Source organism: Ixodes scapularis, unplaced genomic scaffold (genome assembly GCF_016920785.2).
Source record: "Ixodes scapularis isolate PalLabHiFi unplaced genomic scaffold, ASM1692078v2 PGA_scaffold39__5_contigs__length_11793443, whole genome shotgun sequence".
NCBI classification, from domain to species: Eukaryota; Metazoa; Arthropoda; class Arachnida; order Ixodida; family Ixodidae; genus Ixodes; species Ixodes scapularis.
The window spans coordinates 10,317,182-10,334,259 of NW_024609867.1; the positions used below are offsets into that span (position 1 = coordinate 10,317,182).

The window sequence follows — 17,078 nt, forward strand, 5'->3', positions numbered from 1 at the left end:
CGACGGGTTATCGAGCGAAACATCCGACCCACGGCGTTTGTGAAAAACACTGCTTTCTCCCGCAGCTTTTTTTTTTTAATTCTTAAGTCCGAACCGAAAATCCGACAAACTTGCGGTTCGTGGCTAATGCGTTTTTAGAGAGGACGCCATAACGTATATTTTTTTAGCGGAATTAAAAATTCAACCCTTTTTGCCTGCATGATATGAGATAAAATCCCCCATATATATATATATATATATATATATATATATATATATATATATATATATATATATATATATATATATATATATATAATGGGATTGAGTGAAGATTGACAAGTGCAGCCGTAGTAATATTGAGAACGAAGAGGGGAGAAGGTGATTATTGAATTTATTGCATTAAAGTTAGGGAAAGGGAAAGAGAGCTGGCGAAAAATTGGGCCAGGAGCGGGGATTGAACCCGCAACCTTCGCCTGACCGGGGCGACGCCTTAACCGATTAGACCATCCTGGCCACTGGTTTCGGCGGACTCAATTTCTGACCAGCTCTCTGTGTACTGTTTAGTTTCGAATTCGCTTAACTGGGTAGACGACAACCGTTGCTGATTTAAGGCCCGCGCTATTTCCGACATGCGGCAGTGACGTGGTACGTCATCTCAGCTTGCAAATGTCGGAAAGGGCCCGTCTTCCAGGATATCTAGGGAACCACTCCTCCCCATAGGGACAGGCTGCACCGTATATATATTTTTCGCCAGCTCTCTTTCCCTTTCCCTAACTTTAATGCAATAAATTCAATAATCACCTTCTCCCCTCTTCGTTCTCAATATTACTACGGCTGCACTTGTCAATCTTCACTCAATCCCATTATATATACGGTGCAGCCTGTCCCTATGGGGAGGAGTGGTTCCCTAGATATCCTGGAAGACGGGCCCTTTCCGACATTTGCAAGCTGAGATGACGTACCACGTCACTGCCGCATGTCGGAAATAGCGCGGGCCTTAAATCAGCAACGGTTGTCGTCTACCCAGTTAAGCGAATTCGAAACTAAACAGTACACAGAGAGCTGGTCAGAAATTGAGTCCGCCGAAACCAGTGGCCGGGATGGTCTAATCGGTTAAGGCGTCGTCCCGGTCAGGCGAAGGTTGCGGGTTCAATCCCCGCTCCTGGCCCAGTTTTTCGCCAGCTCTCTTTCCCTTTCCCTAACTTTAATGCAATAAATTCAATAATCACCTTCTCCCCTCTTCGTTCTCAATATTACTACGGCTGCACTTGTCAATCTTCACTCAATCCCATTATATATACGGTGCAGCCTGTCCCTATGGGGAGGAGTGGTTCCCTAGATATCCTGGAAGACGGGCCCTTTCCGACATTTGCAAGCTGAGATGACGTACCACGTCACTGCCGCATGTCGGAAATAGCGCGGGCCTTAAATCAGCAACGGTTGTCGTCTACCCAGTTAAGCGAATTCGAAACTAAACAGTACACAGAGAGCTGGTCAGAAATTGAGTCCGCCGAAACCAGTGGCCAGGATGGTCTAATCGGTTAAGGCGTCGCCCCGGTCAGGCGAAGGTTGCGGGTTCAATCCCCGCTCCTGGCCCAATTTTTCGCCAGCTCTCTTTCCCTTTCCCTAACTTTAATGCAATAAATTCAATAATCACCTTCTCCCCTCTTCGTTCTCAATATTACTACGGCTGCACTTGTCAATCTATATATATATATATATATATATATATATATATATATAGAACAGCATCTGGGAACAAAAGACGGCACTCGAGAGAAATATGCTAAACAAAATATTAGCCCTTAAAGGAGTTAGCCGTGGAGGTTGCCAAAAAAGTGAGATTGATGAAACGTTTCGGGCCTGGTAGGCTCTTCGTCAGTCAAGTGAGAACACTTCGTTCTCCTTTTCTTTCAATCAAAGAAAAAACGGCCGGAAAAAAGAAGGAAAAAAAAAATATATATATATATAAACAAATATGTGCAGATGAATGAACCGCTTTTGGCGGGTTCCTGAAAACTTTGATTCTTTGATTCATTGGATTAAGTACGGTTCATTCATCTGCACATATTCGTTTATATCCTCCTCGGAGACCACGCACGATGGTGTGAAGTGCCCGTGTTGTATATATATATATTTATACTGCTACGTGAATGCAGTCTTCATTACATGTTTCTTGAGCTTTGCGAACATTTGAGGATTGAACAACGGTCACAGTTTGTTGAGTAATTAACCAATGTTCGTTAACCTTTTAATTTGTTGAAATGAACATATGGTTGCAATTAAAAACCTGCTGAGCGTCATTTGAAGCCACTAAATCAGGATTTTCAGAATGAATTTTAGCGCGTGAGAAGCGCAGTAGTGCGCTAAGGTTATTACTCGTGCGGCAGTACAAAGCTACCGGTGCGATAAGGTGCCCGCACTATTTTTCCGCCTCTTATCATAGCCTCAGACTTGTACCTGCAGCACGAGGCACTTTAGCGCACCACAGCGCTTCTCTCGCACTCAATGCTTTTCTAAAAATTAGGTGTTTAGTCGTTCTCACTGATGCACTGTGTTATCGCAAAAAATTGCTCCTACTTTTCGACGGACTGAAATTCAAAGTACCAATAAGAATATTTTTACTTTCACTTGGAGCGCTAGCATATCTTCTTTTACTTTTAAGAGTATAGAAGCCGTAATCTTCAGCAGATACCATTACTTTTGCGCCAAAGTGCCACGGTTATGCCGTAGCAATTAAGGTATTTGTATCGTACAAACACACAAACCCTAGCGTAAACTTATTAAATATGTACTAACGGCTTGGTGGGAATATCAGTTGCGCATTATATATAACTTAAAAGAAAAGCTTAACAATATTTGTAACTTATCTCATTACTGTCATCTTTCGAAACTCCTAGATACCTCGTCACACAAAACGTTCGTTTGAATTAGTAACACTGTGTAAAGTCAGAGGCCAACGCTTCAGCACTTTGGCTGAATTGTTTTATATCACTGCCAATTAGTTACCTTGTACCTGCCTCAAGTGTACTATTTTAATACCCTGGTAACCTCTTAGTAACCTCTTAGAACCTCAAAAACATGACTTTCTTAACATAGCGATTTTTTCAGAACAGTCACCTCTTAGAATCTCAAAAATCAAATTTTCTTAACAGAGCGTTTTTTTTCGCTTTTTTTTTTTAATTTTACACACTCTACCAGTTGAACGGAGGTTTCTCTTAGAACCGGAAGAACTGGTGGGATTTTGTCCTGCGGACATTTATTCTGACACTTTTTCTTAGATCTACTAAAAACATTCACTGCTTACGCTTAGAAACAAGGAACTTATCAATTTTACGAGTTTACAATTGTCAGTAGCAACGAGCTTGATGGTACGAGCAGGCTATAATGCAGAATTGCACTCTTGACGGAAGTAAACTCATATTTCGCGAGCACATGGGACAGTAGTATCTGTGCATTCCTGCATATTATTAATTTATCACCAATGCAGAATATAACTGAAAATTTTCACACGCGGCGATGCTTCGGTTTTCGACGATTACATATTCTAGAACGCAGCTCTTAGGCGCCCGTTCCCGGGTTGAGCGGCGTCGCCGTCGGCGTCGGCGTAACCGAGCGCGTTTCATTATGGGACGTCAGAGTTTCCCCGCCAAATTTAGCGGGGAAATTGAATTGGCGTTAAGGTCATGTGACATCATTTCCCTTCTAACTTTATCGGGGAAACTTAACCCGTTAAATCTAGCGGGGAAACGTAACCCACTAAATTTAGCGGGAAAATTTAGCAGGAAATTTAGCGAAAAGTTTCCGCTAAATGAGAGGAAAAGAGGAGAGGAGGAGGAGAGGAGGAGGAAGAAAGGAGAGGTGCACCTTTCCCTCCTCCTCCTCAAGAGCTGCGATGGTGGTGTAGGTTGCTGTTTTCTTTTTAAATTAAGTATTCAGTTAGAGTCTTGCGTTTGTCCTGTCTACACCTTCGTCGCCTTCGTTATTTGCGCACTGTTTTAAGTTGAACCATGAACAAACTCGAGTGCATCACATCTTTGAATAAATGTAACTGTAACTATAATATATGTATTGGCAAAAATTGATATTTGTGCGGAGTGTAATTAAAACTTCAACCTACTTTTCATAAAACTGTTGATGATCTGCTGGCATCTTTGACAGAAATCGAAATAAGGCATATATGGCTTTTGGATTGTGGTTGCACTGCGACGTTTTAGTAAACATTGCACAGAATGCTTCGCTTTTATCTGTCTTTGAATAAAACGAAACATTTATATCTCCGAGTTTTGCAGCTGAAATGTCTCTAACATTTTTTTTTTTCAGCACTCCACCAGGTCATTTAATTTGCGAGACGGCCCTACCCTCACCTTATCGATGAAACGATGCTCAAAAAAAAAAAAAATATCCCGACCATCTTTCTCCTGGATTTTAAGCAACGCATCACCACATGAAAACTGACTTTTTGACAAGGCTGGGCAGCGAACGTAAGGATCCTCCTTAAGATATCGATACTTCACTCGTAATTTGTGCGAATATTTTTCTGCGTGACTGCTGCGCTTGATCTACGGGGGGAAGAGCGCACCCGCAAAAGAGTTTCTCAAGACCACGCACACAAGAGAACGACACACTTAGGCAGCACTGACTAACAACTCTTTGGTATATTTACACTTTCGACTTTGTCTTCTTTGGGCCTCAAGGACTACGGCAATGAAAAATAATTGGTATTTTTTCTTAATAGCAAGCCAAGCTAAACCGTAAACCAAAAGCTAAAATTGAAATTCATGTAAGACTAGGTGTCCAGTTTTTTTTGCGATCAGCCTAAAAACGGAGTACTGTCACTTCCATCTTCATGTTTTACTATATTTTCTTCCTCCATGATTTCTTATGTTAGCTGGTTGTGATGCTTACCGAGCACGGCGCAGTTGCTCAGTAGTACTGAAGAGCCACAATCCCCACAGTAGATTCCTAAATGTCCGGAGTCTTTCTGGTGAAAGTGTTGTTACGTTCACGAATGCCATCGTTCAGATACCTTCCGGTCTGACCAATTTATAGTTCTCCACAAGGCTAGGAAAGGGGTGCACCACGTTTTCTGTACAAGAAACAACGGTTTTCTTATGCTGCTTCTTGCAGCCGACAGTTGCACTTGGGGGGGGGGGGGGGGATTTACTTTTTTTCGCAAGCTGCGAAGTTTGTTGGGAGCGAAGAAGATGACTTCCAAGTTTCCTCCTAGGCCATTTTCTTGAGTCTCTGAGAGAAATTCTAAAAATATGGCAAAATTATGGGCTTCTTTGTTCTGTCTCTTTGCTTTTGCTGAATCCAGACGTCTTGACTAGTTTATTTGATGAGCGTTTTGGCCACTCATGTTAATCAGGAGAATAGATACCTTCCCCCCTCCTAGCTATCGTTTCAGAAAGGGGAACTTGGCAAAACTGTGTCGCACTGTTTTTGCAAGAACAGCTAATCCTAGTTACTCTTGATGATCCATACTTGATCCGCAGCTCCTCTGAAGTCTTCAGCTTCTTACACGAACATCACGACAAAGTACTAAAGGTGTTTTTCATAAACCTTAAGGATATGCACTATTCCTTGCCCCACGACCGACTGTTAAGGTGCATAGAAGGCAGCTTAAACACCTATGGTGCTATAGCTGTCTCAGCGATCGCAATCGAGATCAAAAAACACTTCCAAAAACAAAGAATCCGGACATTTAGGAGTCTACCGTCGAGACTGTGACTGCTCACTGCTGCTGAGTAACTGGTCCGTGCTCGGGACGCATCACAGCCGGCCAACTAGAAAAATCTTTGAGGGAGAGAACATCGCAAAACATAAAAGTAGATGTGTTAGTACTCCAATTTTAGCCTTATCCTAAATAGAACTAGACTACCTATTCTTACATCAATTTCAATTTTAGTTTTGGTTTACGGTTAAGCTTCGTATTGAAGAAAAATACAAAATTATTCCCTATGGCCATAGTCCAAAATGCGAAAAGGAGACGAAGACTAAAGTGTAAATATACCAAAGAGTTGTAGTCAGCGCTGCGATAGTGGGTCTTTCATTCGTGTGCTTGGACTTGAGTAACTGTTTTGTGGGTGCTCTGTTCCTCCTGTATATTATGAGCCACCAACTCGCCCAAACCCCCGTTTTAAAATTCTGCACTTGACTGAAATCCAAGGAGTTTATCTTAACGCCTAGCTCCTGCGCCTTTGGAAAGTGTTTCCCTGTGCATGTAAAGCGTTTCTAGTTGAAGAATAAGAAGTTTGACACCATTGACGAGATACAACTTATAAAATAATAAGCACATATGGACCCGAAGGTTTACTGTGAACACATGTCTCTTTGACGATTAGGGAAATCTCAAAATCTGAACCGGCCTGCGGTTAAAAAAATGTTGTTTAAAATAGTGTACTATCGCGGACAATATGAGCTGAAACAGCGCTCCGGCCGGTGGACGGTACTACCTGCGCCGCCTGTCGCCTTGCTCCGCACACATGGCGCACCCTGAGTCCGAGATATTTTCCCACTTGCGCTCGCTGCGCCACTGCGCTCTTCCGGATGTCTGCAAGCGAGAGAGTGGGCGCGACAGCGGGCATGTGTAGTAGGGCGGCGGGGGGAACAAAAGATTACACTTGTCGTTCCCCTTTTGGTATGGATTTACTTTACTGTATCCCGTAAAATCCCGTAGAAAAAACGCTGACTGGTGAAGAAAAAATAGTGAAGTGTCTTAAATTTCAACTGCGATTACCGTTTTTGAAAGTCATATCAAAATACGCTGCAGGTTGTTTTTGTTTGATTATAGGTGCATTCACGAAAGGGGACATCGTAAAATACAGGCCAAAATCTGTATGCCGGATTTAGTCCGGCTCCAATGTATTTATTCTTTTTTTTCTCTCTTTCACTGATCACATATGTTCAAGAAACGGTAAGCATACAAGTTACTGAGAAGGTTTTGTAACCTTGATTAGTATGAAGAGGTATAAAAATAGTATTTCTTCATTACTGGGCCCACGTGTTTGTTTCAAGCAAAACAAGTTGCTGACGAGACACCAGTTTTTTGTTTACGAATGCCTAGTCTTAATAAGGTGGGACAAACAGTCATTTATTTGTCAAGAGAAGGAGATTGAAACTTAATCGAAAAATATTTGCAGAGGACACTGTCAGACACAAAAGATCAATAGTCGGCGTGGAAGTTCAACTGCACTATACAAGAAGATAGGGATGAAGGAGGCCCTCAAAAAGTATGCGTGGTTAACGGCATCAAACAGGGTGTCGCAACCGTAGCATCAAGCTTTGTTCCAATCGGCAGAAGTTCAGTTCAGGGGGTCCCGAGGCGCAGTAAAACTTGCAAAATAATTTAATACCGCGTCATTTTCCCTTGAATCCCGACCACGGTTCTCATTTTGTCTGGTGAGAAATAATAAAGCGCGGCCACGAAGTCTGGCTCAGCCCCAAAGCCACTCCCATTCACCTCCCATTGCTTTCCACAATTTGTAGGCGCGAGGAGGGGACGCCGTGACATAGCTACCTTGATGCGGCTCCAAATGTTTTCGATGATATTCAGATCGGCTCCTTTTAGGGGCCAAGGCAGCTTCGTCAGGCCGCGCTCCTCGAGGAGATACGAGCGTGACAGCGCATTTTTCACTTCGGCGCTTTCTTGAATTAAACTGAAATGCATGGTAGCTGGGGACGTGAACATTGGGCTAGCAGACGGCCGGAAGAGCGCAGCGGCACAGTGAGCGCAAGTGATAATTTATCTCGGCCTCAGCGTGCGCCGTGTTTCGGGAGCGATGCGACAGGCGGAGCAGGTAGTACCGTGCACAGGCCGGAGCGCTGTTTCAGCTCATATTGTCCGCGGTAGTGCAGCAATTGCTGTAAACTAGCGTACACCAAAGACACAGATGTTAGTTTTTACGACGTTTTATTTTTAGATGATTATCGAAAGAAACGTCATTTTTTAATTTATATATATTTGTTGAAAAGTGTATCATGAAGGTTTTGTACCTCGTAATAACTAGATTGAGCGCTATTAATGTCCTCGCTGCTGTACATCTCTGCCAACAAACTGCCTTGCAGCTCTATCGATACTTTTTTTCCGCCTGATAATATTATTTGCAAACTGAGGGGAGGGAGAAAAAGAATTTGATCTGGGTCTCCAGTAAGCTAGGGCTCACAGCTACGTCCTCTATCGTAAGTAAAGGCTTGCAAAATTTCACAGTTTATACCTTTCTATTTTTTACATGATTGAAGTTTGGCACCTAAGATCGTTACCATATTTCGATGATTTGTGTCGTTGAATTTTAGTTTTACTTTAAAAAAAACATTCATTAAAAAAAAATTATCGTAGTAATTCCCGTTACGTATGATATATATTCATTTGCTCGCCCCTTAAACGAAAAGAGAATGAAGCAACGTGCCGGTGTAATTAACGCTACCGAAAACTACTTTCCCCCATCGCATTAAATAAAATTAACTATTAATATAAATGATTAAGTAATTTAGGCACAAAAGAAACTGGCCTTAACTCGAAGTTGTGACTTCCTCACTTTAGCCTAAAAGTTGTGCTGAGATGAAGTAACAAGAAGTTTCACATAGATGTTACTATCTATTTTAATGCCGCAGAATGACGCAGCTCTAAAAAGTGGTGTATCGAAATGGACGATGCAATGTTTAAAATAAAAGTGCACTTCAAGAGCAGCCGCACATGTTACACTGCGATTAACAAAGGCCACGGGAAAACGGCAGCGAACCACAGTGCGGCACCAGCTCAGCCTTTATGAACTGAGAGTATTGCTAAGTTGGCTTTGCAAATGAAAAGAAAAGCTCCTAACGAGTAGAAAAATACCGGACAGTATTTGAAAGTAACTGGAGCCCTGATTCCATTTGTTTTATAAACGGTGTTTAGTTTAGCGTGAACATGAATAGCAGGGAAGTGGAATGCTTTGGCTTGCTTAGGGGTAAACCCCTACCTAGGAGCCAACGCTGTCTGGAATTTCTTGTCTTCCGTACATAACAATTCTCTCTTATATAAAAAACGTCGTGACTTAGATGTTTTAAAACGATTTTTATTTATATTACACTATAATATACGCGGGCCGTTAATATATTACTCCGATGAAACACTATCTGCAGACGTTAAAGAAAGCTAATCTAATATTTTGAGTCATTTGCTTTAGTTAAGTTTCTTGACCAATTTACAAATTCAGTCATGCTGTTGGGACTACTTGACGTAGGACAGACACTACAAAACAAATGGGTGCTGTACCAACTACTTTTCTAGATGTATTTACAATGATAAATGCCAAACGTATTTATGCAATCATTTGAAATATTATGACGTTAATTACTTGATGACTACGCAAGGAAAGCTCGCGTTCATGGAAACTTCTTGGCTACGGTATCCTGTACCGTGGAGCACGATATAAAAAAAAATAAGGTTAACGCTAGGCTCCGGAGGCCTCCAGTGCTATATAAGAGCTACCAGAATAATGCTTATATATCATTGATGTTACTGTGTGCACAAGCAGCATTTCAGCGGCCGTTCGATTTTTGTCGTAACTCCCATTTGGTCAGCCTTCGATTGTTGAGTAAATAAATATATCAGGCGCCTTTTTTATCACGTTTTCTTCATTACAATACCGAAGGCCAGAGATCTTGGAGTTCACTAAGCAGTGTGATAAGGCCACGGAATGAAAACGTAATGCTTACTTCACTAAGCACTACGTGATAAGGCCGCGGAATAAAAACGATCAGTGGCTTTTAGAGCTTAACACAAAGGGGAGACGCAGACGTTGAGGAAGAGTTGTGCTCGTTGAAATAAAATGAAAAATGCGATTAACCTCCGTTATTTCTTGTACTTATTTTCAAACGCCTCAAAACTGAACGCTCAGGTGGTTTCGACCAAGCTTGATTTTACCTTTGGTCATGATCGAAACGCCTCCAGAATTAGATAGCGCGGCATGCCTTCTAAGCCCCACGCCCACCTCGGCTTCTTCATATCATCCGCTACTCTACATGGCCAGTGTGTTTTGAATCGTGCACATTAACGAGATACGAAAAATAGTCCTGACAGTATTGCAATTTAAGTTCTCACTTCAATGACAATGGAGGCCATAAGAATGCAAACGCTACGGAATATGAGCCAGGGCGCATAATCCAGTTGGCTCATTGGTACCGCAGTGGCCAATAAAGAGCAAGCTAACATATAATTCACGCATTCTCCCATATATGATTCAGTCTTCAGACGGCAGTTCGGCTAAGGGGTTTCTGTAGGATTTTAAGCAAACAATAGGAACGTTGAACAGTACTGTACATGAACAATTTAATTGGACCTACACTTGCTTTGACCACTATATCACAAGGAAACAGACGGTCCCTTAAATCCGGTTCTGCATTAGGTACTTAAATTAAGATAGGACGAATTTTATTAGCTGCTTTTACTCACGTTGCACTCTTGGTCGTATGTTCACTTTAGTAAAGCCATTTGAGTCTGGTTTTTCGGTATTTCTATTATTAAGCTATTGTTACTGATTCAGTTATGCCTTAGAACTAAGATTTTCCTTTAAATATATTTCTTTCCAATAGGTTGTCCCTCGTCAGTTTGTTTTTACTACATTAGAGCACTCTAGCGTTGGAAGTGATATATTGTTGCAACTACAGTCAAAACACCGAAGGTATTTCTTACAAAATATAAGACCTCTGAGTTTTTATCGAATCCCTTTGATGGTAGCATGTGTCCGACCGGTGGTTTAATATATACAAATTGTTTGGGCACAATTGCAGAAGACATATTACACGCGTCTGAGCAGGACCGATAGAGGAAGGTCCAAAGACGGTTGTAAGTGTGAAAGAGCAGATGCCTTAAACACGTTCTTAAAATCATAAACACGCGATGAGTTGCAGGGAGTGAACAGCACTAGCATATTATCACGATAAGCTTACGTAGAACAATTAATACTGTAAAAACGAAGCGGCTTCGCTTATTTAAGTGCAATAACTCGATATAGATTACTTCAAAGACTGTACTTATTGGTAGGCATCCTCAAAACATCACAACCAGTGGGATCAGCAGGCAGGCTGGTTTGCGGCTAAATTCCACAGACTCTTCCAGCTTGGCTCGTCGTGGTCGTCAACCGATAACGGAAGAAAACCGTGTTTCAAGACGACTCCAAAGAAAGAAAAGTGGCAAACGTAGTTAATGTAATTAGCTAAATAACTGTTATTGGACTACTTTGGAAACCAGCAAACATGCATTTTTATTATACATTTCGGTGTCTGTTCTATGATTGACACCGGCGTTATGGCAGTGTCAAGAAATGAGGTTTTGTCATTTTTGTGTTCTGAGAAGATACACTACACGTTATCGCGAACGCAGCACCTCAACGTTTTTGCATTTATCTGAGAGATTCGAAGTATGTCCACCACATTTGGTGGTGAAATGAAAAAAAAAATCGCTTACACGTGCTCTTCCGATTGCGTATTTCAGGGAGGAACCAAAATGTTCAATATGTGTCTCGCTGTATCCTTTGTCAGGTTAAAAAGATCTTTCTCTTGATTGAGTTGGACGACATAATGCTGCTTTGAATGATTGCTATGTCAGTAAATGAGTGTCTGGTTCCAAAATCGTATTCACTGCGGATTGTTTATGCTTTGCGTGAACACACTTTCAGATGAACTGTACTCTCTCATGATGTGTCAAGGATCACGAAAATGAACTCGGTTGTGATTTTTCGTCTAACTGGGGTACATTGCTATTGTTCCCTTATCAACGTTGATATTACGTGCGTATTGTGTTTAGAACCGTGCCCAATTCCGCATTGCACTGTGGGAGGTTAAGCTGCCTCCAAAACACTGTTGTAAATGTTTCCATACTTTTGTTCAATAAAATTGTACGTTGTTTTAAATTTTGCTTGTGGTAATAAACAGTGTATCTGCGATGTCGTTTTTAATGTTGACAATGTTACTCTGACAGGTTGTTTTCATTCCAAAACGCATATGGCCCTAAACGTTTTTTTCAGTTTTATGGTTTATTCTGATTTTCGAGAGTATTTGAAATAATTGTAATGATGCGGATGGAATTTATTACTTTACTATTTTCACTCGCTCGTTGTAGTAACCTTTGATGTGAGAGGAAATTGTAGTAGAAAATCGCAAAGAAACGACTTTCAAATTGTAAGTACTTAATTTGAAAATGTCTACATTGTTTAGACATCACACACGAGAACAATACTTGCAGCGCAGCATATATTTATTCTTGTGGACGTTGCCGCTGAATTGCGCGAATGTATTTTAGACAGAGGCGATGTGATGGAATTCATAGTGAATTGCATTAGAAGAAACAACATGAGTCGGTCACACTTTCCTCGCGAATGTAAGCGTTTTAAAAGTACCGAGTGAACATATTTTGAATCTTCTATATTAGGCGTAGTATTTTGAGATTCTAGAATCCACAATCATATTCCAAGATATGACGTATGCTAGTGCGGTAAGAATATTGTGGTTCACACGAGCACCAATCTAAGGCCTTTGCAGTCAAGTTGTCTTTTTGGTAGCGGGCAGATCAATTGTGAGCTAAATATATGGATGCATATTCCACATGCCATAAAATACTTACTGAAAGTCTGCGAGTGTGAGGTATATAAGTAACGGCTTCGCCGCTTCGTGACTTCAAACTCAATCATACCATGGTTATATATGGGAACTTTCACATGCGGCACGAAAATGTGTACTTCAGCTCATTGTACTAAAGAACACATTGACATTTGTTTCTCGCGATAGGATTAGCAATAAAACCTAGTCCAAAGTAACAATCCCACTTTCGGTGCAGATGCTATGCGGAGCGCAAATTCGTCTGCGTCTTGTACAGGGGCTGCGATGATGTCGAAACGCTGGCCTCTTATTGGCTGATTTAAAAAAAAAGAGGGGAGACCTCATGGCATCTAGGATTGAGGTCTACCCACTATCGTCCCAATCAAAGCCTATAAGAACTCGGCATCCTTCTGGCGTCACCGAAAGGCCTGCGCTAGAAGCAGACTACTTACTCTCCGCATAGTAACCGACAACTTAAGAAACGCAGGACCTGTCGAGTCTGGAGCATCTTATTATCGCTTGGTAGCCAATCAGATGGCGGCATCACTCCCTCGAGTCATTGCAAAATGCAATGACTATAGGCAGTTTTCACCTGCGGCTGGGGTGGCCAGAGTTACATGCGGTTAAAGCCGTAGACAAAACAAGAAAATTTTAGAGAGCCTCAGAAAGAAAAATGGGGGAGGGGGTAGTTTAACAAGAAAAGATATGTTAAAAACAGTCTTTCCCAAAGGTGACGTGCGTGTTTTTCGACTACAGGAAGAAACACCAGGCAGGAGAATAGGTCGTCAATGCCCCTGATGCCCTTTGATGCGTATACAATTCGAAATTATCCCGGGAACAATAAAATAAACATAGTCACTGGACATATCTACATGTAAAAAGGCAGTCCAGTTGTATGTACGCAGTGTAGTATAAGGTTGCCAGAACTGTGGTTTTTTTTATTGCAGAATTTTTTTTTTTCTTGAAAACACCAAAGTTGCAAACTGGGTACGCTTATCAGGGAGCCGCGAGCCGCACTTGGGCCCGCGAAACGCCGCATGTGGCTCACGAGCCGCAGTTTAACCACCCATGACCTACGGCTTATGTGCGTGTTGCGCGCAGTGCATTCTGAATACATCCCCATCTTTGGGTCCGAGAGCAGACAGCGGCGGCTGCCGCACCCGAGTGGCCGCACCAGGGCCAGCGGCACCAGGCCGTGAATCTTTCTACAGCTTTGGTAACACCGGAATTTACAGATATGTTATTGTGTCTTACGTGATGGTCGACTTCCACATCAAGTCGCAATCGGATTAGAATAAAACAGGAGTGCAAATTTGTAAACTTTGCTTCAAGATCCAGAGAGTCCAAACACACGAGTGCGAGAAGACACGGTCGCTCTCCGTGAGAAGGAAACGGGAATGGCTTGAGCGCGTTAGCCGTAAATACCTCCACGAGGACGTCGACAAGTACCGAGCGTGTTTAAGGCACTCCGTCTCGGGTAAGTGTCGGCACCATTTCCTTTCGTCGGACATCAGGGGTTAGATCTCCACAAAACTTTGGTAAGATTTCTACAAAACATCGATGCTTCCATACCGGGAAGACATACGCGTACCGCGCCGGCGTCTGCAACAGTAGCTATTCTAAAGGAAAATCCTAACACAAATGGCAACTGGAACTCTAGTTGGTCAACGCTTTATTTCGTTTTTTTTTTCTTCAAATCTTTTATACGGGGAAGGCATGCGTGTGCGACGCCGTCGTCTGCAGCATTAATTGTACAAAATTGTTCGTCTACGCTCTGTCCGCCCTCGGAGGCGAACTGCCAGAACATAGCCACAATTGCTTCGCTGTAAAGCATATAGCAGCTAAAACAATGACATGGTAGCACCGTCCATGCCAAGAGCTCGTGCCAGAAACAGGCTTCCACGCGCTTCGGAACAAACAAGAAAAAAGCGTTCGGAACCGACCAGAGAGGTGCGACTCCGTCTCTGGAGGGGGCACCAATGTGGAAGCGTTGATAGCCACGAGCAGAAAGCGCATTCCGAACGCCGGCCAGGGCGCAAAAATTAAATATAAGCTTCGTTAGATTTACCAGCACCTACTACGGCGGTGTACAAAAGTGTGAAGTGGTGTACTTACGGTATGTGTATTGAGACACGACGGGAATTACACCGCCCTAGACTTTTTGGCACCGGTGCAGGAGGTGCAGTTCAGCCGAACCAAACTTGTGCCTATTTCAAATACTCTACACAAGATACTGTATTTTAAATACATTTTGGAGTATCTCAGTATTTTGCAAATACCTTTGATCGAGAGTATTTGATACTCTATTTTAATGACAATTCCAAGTATCTTGTACTCATTATCTTAAACACATTTTAGACATTCCGCCACTTTTCGAGTGTTTCGGCATGAAGTGGCGTGGGCGTGGCACGAGCAAACGTGAGCATTTTTCGAGCAACCGAATCCTGTTGCTAGCTCCGATTAGCCACGGTGACTTTGACTGAGCTTGTGAAAACATTGTTTTTTTGCCGATTGTGACTCATATTTCAGCCCAAAGTTCGTACAATGGAGGTTCTCCTCTCGCCTTCCCCAAGGCACCTTATCTTTCTATAGAGTCCCCCCCCCCCCCCCCCGCTAAAAAGAAATCCTCAAACAAAAGGTATGGTTTTACGGAAGTAAAGGTGCCACCCTGAGGCGCAACGCAGACCGGTAAACGACCTACGACAACAATGCAGATGTGAGTGTCAAGAAAATAACAAACAGAAGAAAATGAGAAGTGGACACACACAAAAAAGTAGACATTTTTGTTTTGCTGTTTTTATATTTGACCCCGCTGTTGCAAAACGTCGAGGTTTTTCTTTTTTCTTCGTTTCTTTGTGTTGTCAGTCCGGCACTTAATGCTCTCGCGAACACTCTCTGTAAGCGTACATTGGTAAGCAGAGAACACTACAGGAAACGAACTGCACGTTGCATGACCTCTGAAAATGCCAACAAAGTGTCCCCCAACAGTGAGTGCCTTTCAGAACGCAACCTACTTGAAGAAGGCGCGGCCACTGCCGTGGCTATCATGTGGGTTTTCTTTGTTATCCATTCACTCATATCTGTGTCCAAAGTTCGTTTATAGAGAACTCCCCATATAGGGAATATAGATTGTAGTTAAACTTTGCGTCTAAGGTGCGCCACAGGACATGATATTCAGCGATGTCACTATTGGCGAAGCGCTCTGACCCGTTTGTCACGCCCACACCTCGGTGTTTACCAGCACAAGGTCTGTGCGCATGCTCACAGGCCCTGTTGGCATGTTCTTCTCATCTTTTTTTTTAATAGAGCCAGGCACAGTGTAATGAAGAAGTACTTACAATTAGTGGAGTGACGTTAAGTGTCGGATCTCTCCCGAAAGCAGTCGTCAGAGGATGCGAGCTTGACCCACTTAGGCTTTTCTGATGAGCTGGGCACCGTGCATGCTGCGTTGTTCATGCAGGCCGGAATGGTAACAAAAGAGCCCCTCCTCCCCCTCACCGGAGAGCACGAACTCCAGCCGAACGCTGACACCGCGTTCGGGTAAGTCAGCCGAGCGCTGAACCATTTTATTTGTTGTTTCCATCTATCTTGTTCTAAAGTTAACTGCTTGGGGCGCCACGGTCTGATCTCTTCCCCAATAGCTAAAGCAACCTCTTTCTTGTTGTCCCAGAAATGTTTTGTAGCATCTATCAAGGCTCTGTAACACTGAGGCAACACGACGCCAACAGCAGCACAACAGGTTGTCCAACAGTCGGGCAACTTGTTGCTCGCTCCCCGTGTTGTCCGATAAACCTGTCGCATCGCGGCAACAGCCGACAACATGGACGACAGCTAAAATGTTGCCTCGGTATGACAGCTTTCCGCAACAAAAACAGCAGCAACTTGTGTTGGACAACGTGTGTGTCCCTGATCGCTGGCTGAGCAAATTTCAGGCCTGCAACACGAAAACATAGATAGCTTCGTTAGAAGAGCTATTCCCCTATCAATGAAGGCTTTCTCAAACAAAGGCTTTGGAAACGTTATCTAACAATAGTTAGGGCTGGCGTGTAGCTAAAATATTTTCGATTGATGTTTTTGCTGCGTAGTTACAGAAAGCGATATTCGAAATGGTCAGAGCTACGGTTGTGAACGTTCAGACTGGTTTTGAACGTAGAACTCCCCAGAGACCAGCTCACATTACTGATAGCGAAATAAAATGGCATGCCTACTCACCCGCTAATAAAGCACAATAAAAATAATCCAGAAAACCAAAGATTAAAAAATCGAAGCATAAAACGACCACTCTGATCATGATTGTTGATGCTTGGGACTTGGAAACAGCCGCTACCAGACACCTGAGTTGTTTTAAAAATACCCAGGACATTTTGAGGGATGAAGCGATCACATAGCAGGTGTTAGGCAAATATAGAGCGCTGAAAAATATTTATTCCACCGATTGTTATAAAGGCCGATCGTGTAGGTGTCGCAGTTTTGTGGCACTGTCAGTTCAGCTCAACACCACGCTACAAAAGACG

At 42.7% G+C, this 17,078-nt stretch overlaps 2 non-coding genes across 2 annotated transcripts; one reads left to right on the top strand and one right to left on the bottom strand.

The window, feature by feature from the left end:
- Positions 1-421: 421 nt before the first annotated feature.
- Positions 422-495, bottom strand: Trnat-ggu. The gene has a single exon. It is a non-coding gene; the product is annotated as a tRNA-Thr (tRNA).
- A 1,009-nt stretch (positions 496-1,504) lies between these two features.
- Trnat-ggu lies at positions 1,505-1,578 on the top strand. The gene has a single exon. It is a non-coding gene; the product is annotated as a tRNA-Thr (tRNA).
- The last annotated feature ends 15,500 nt before the right edge of the window (positions 1,579-17,078 follow it).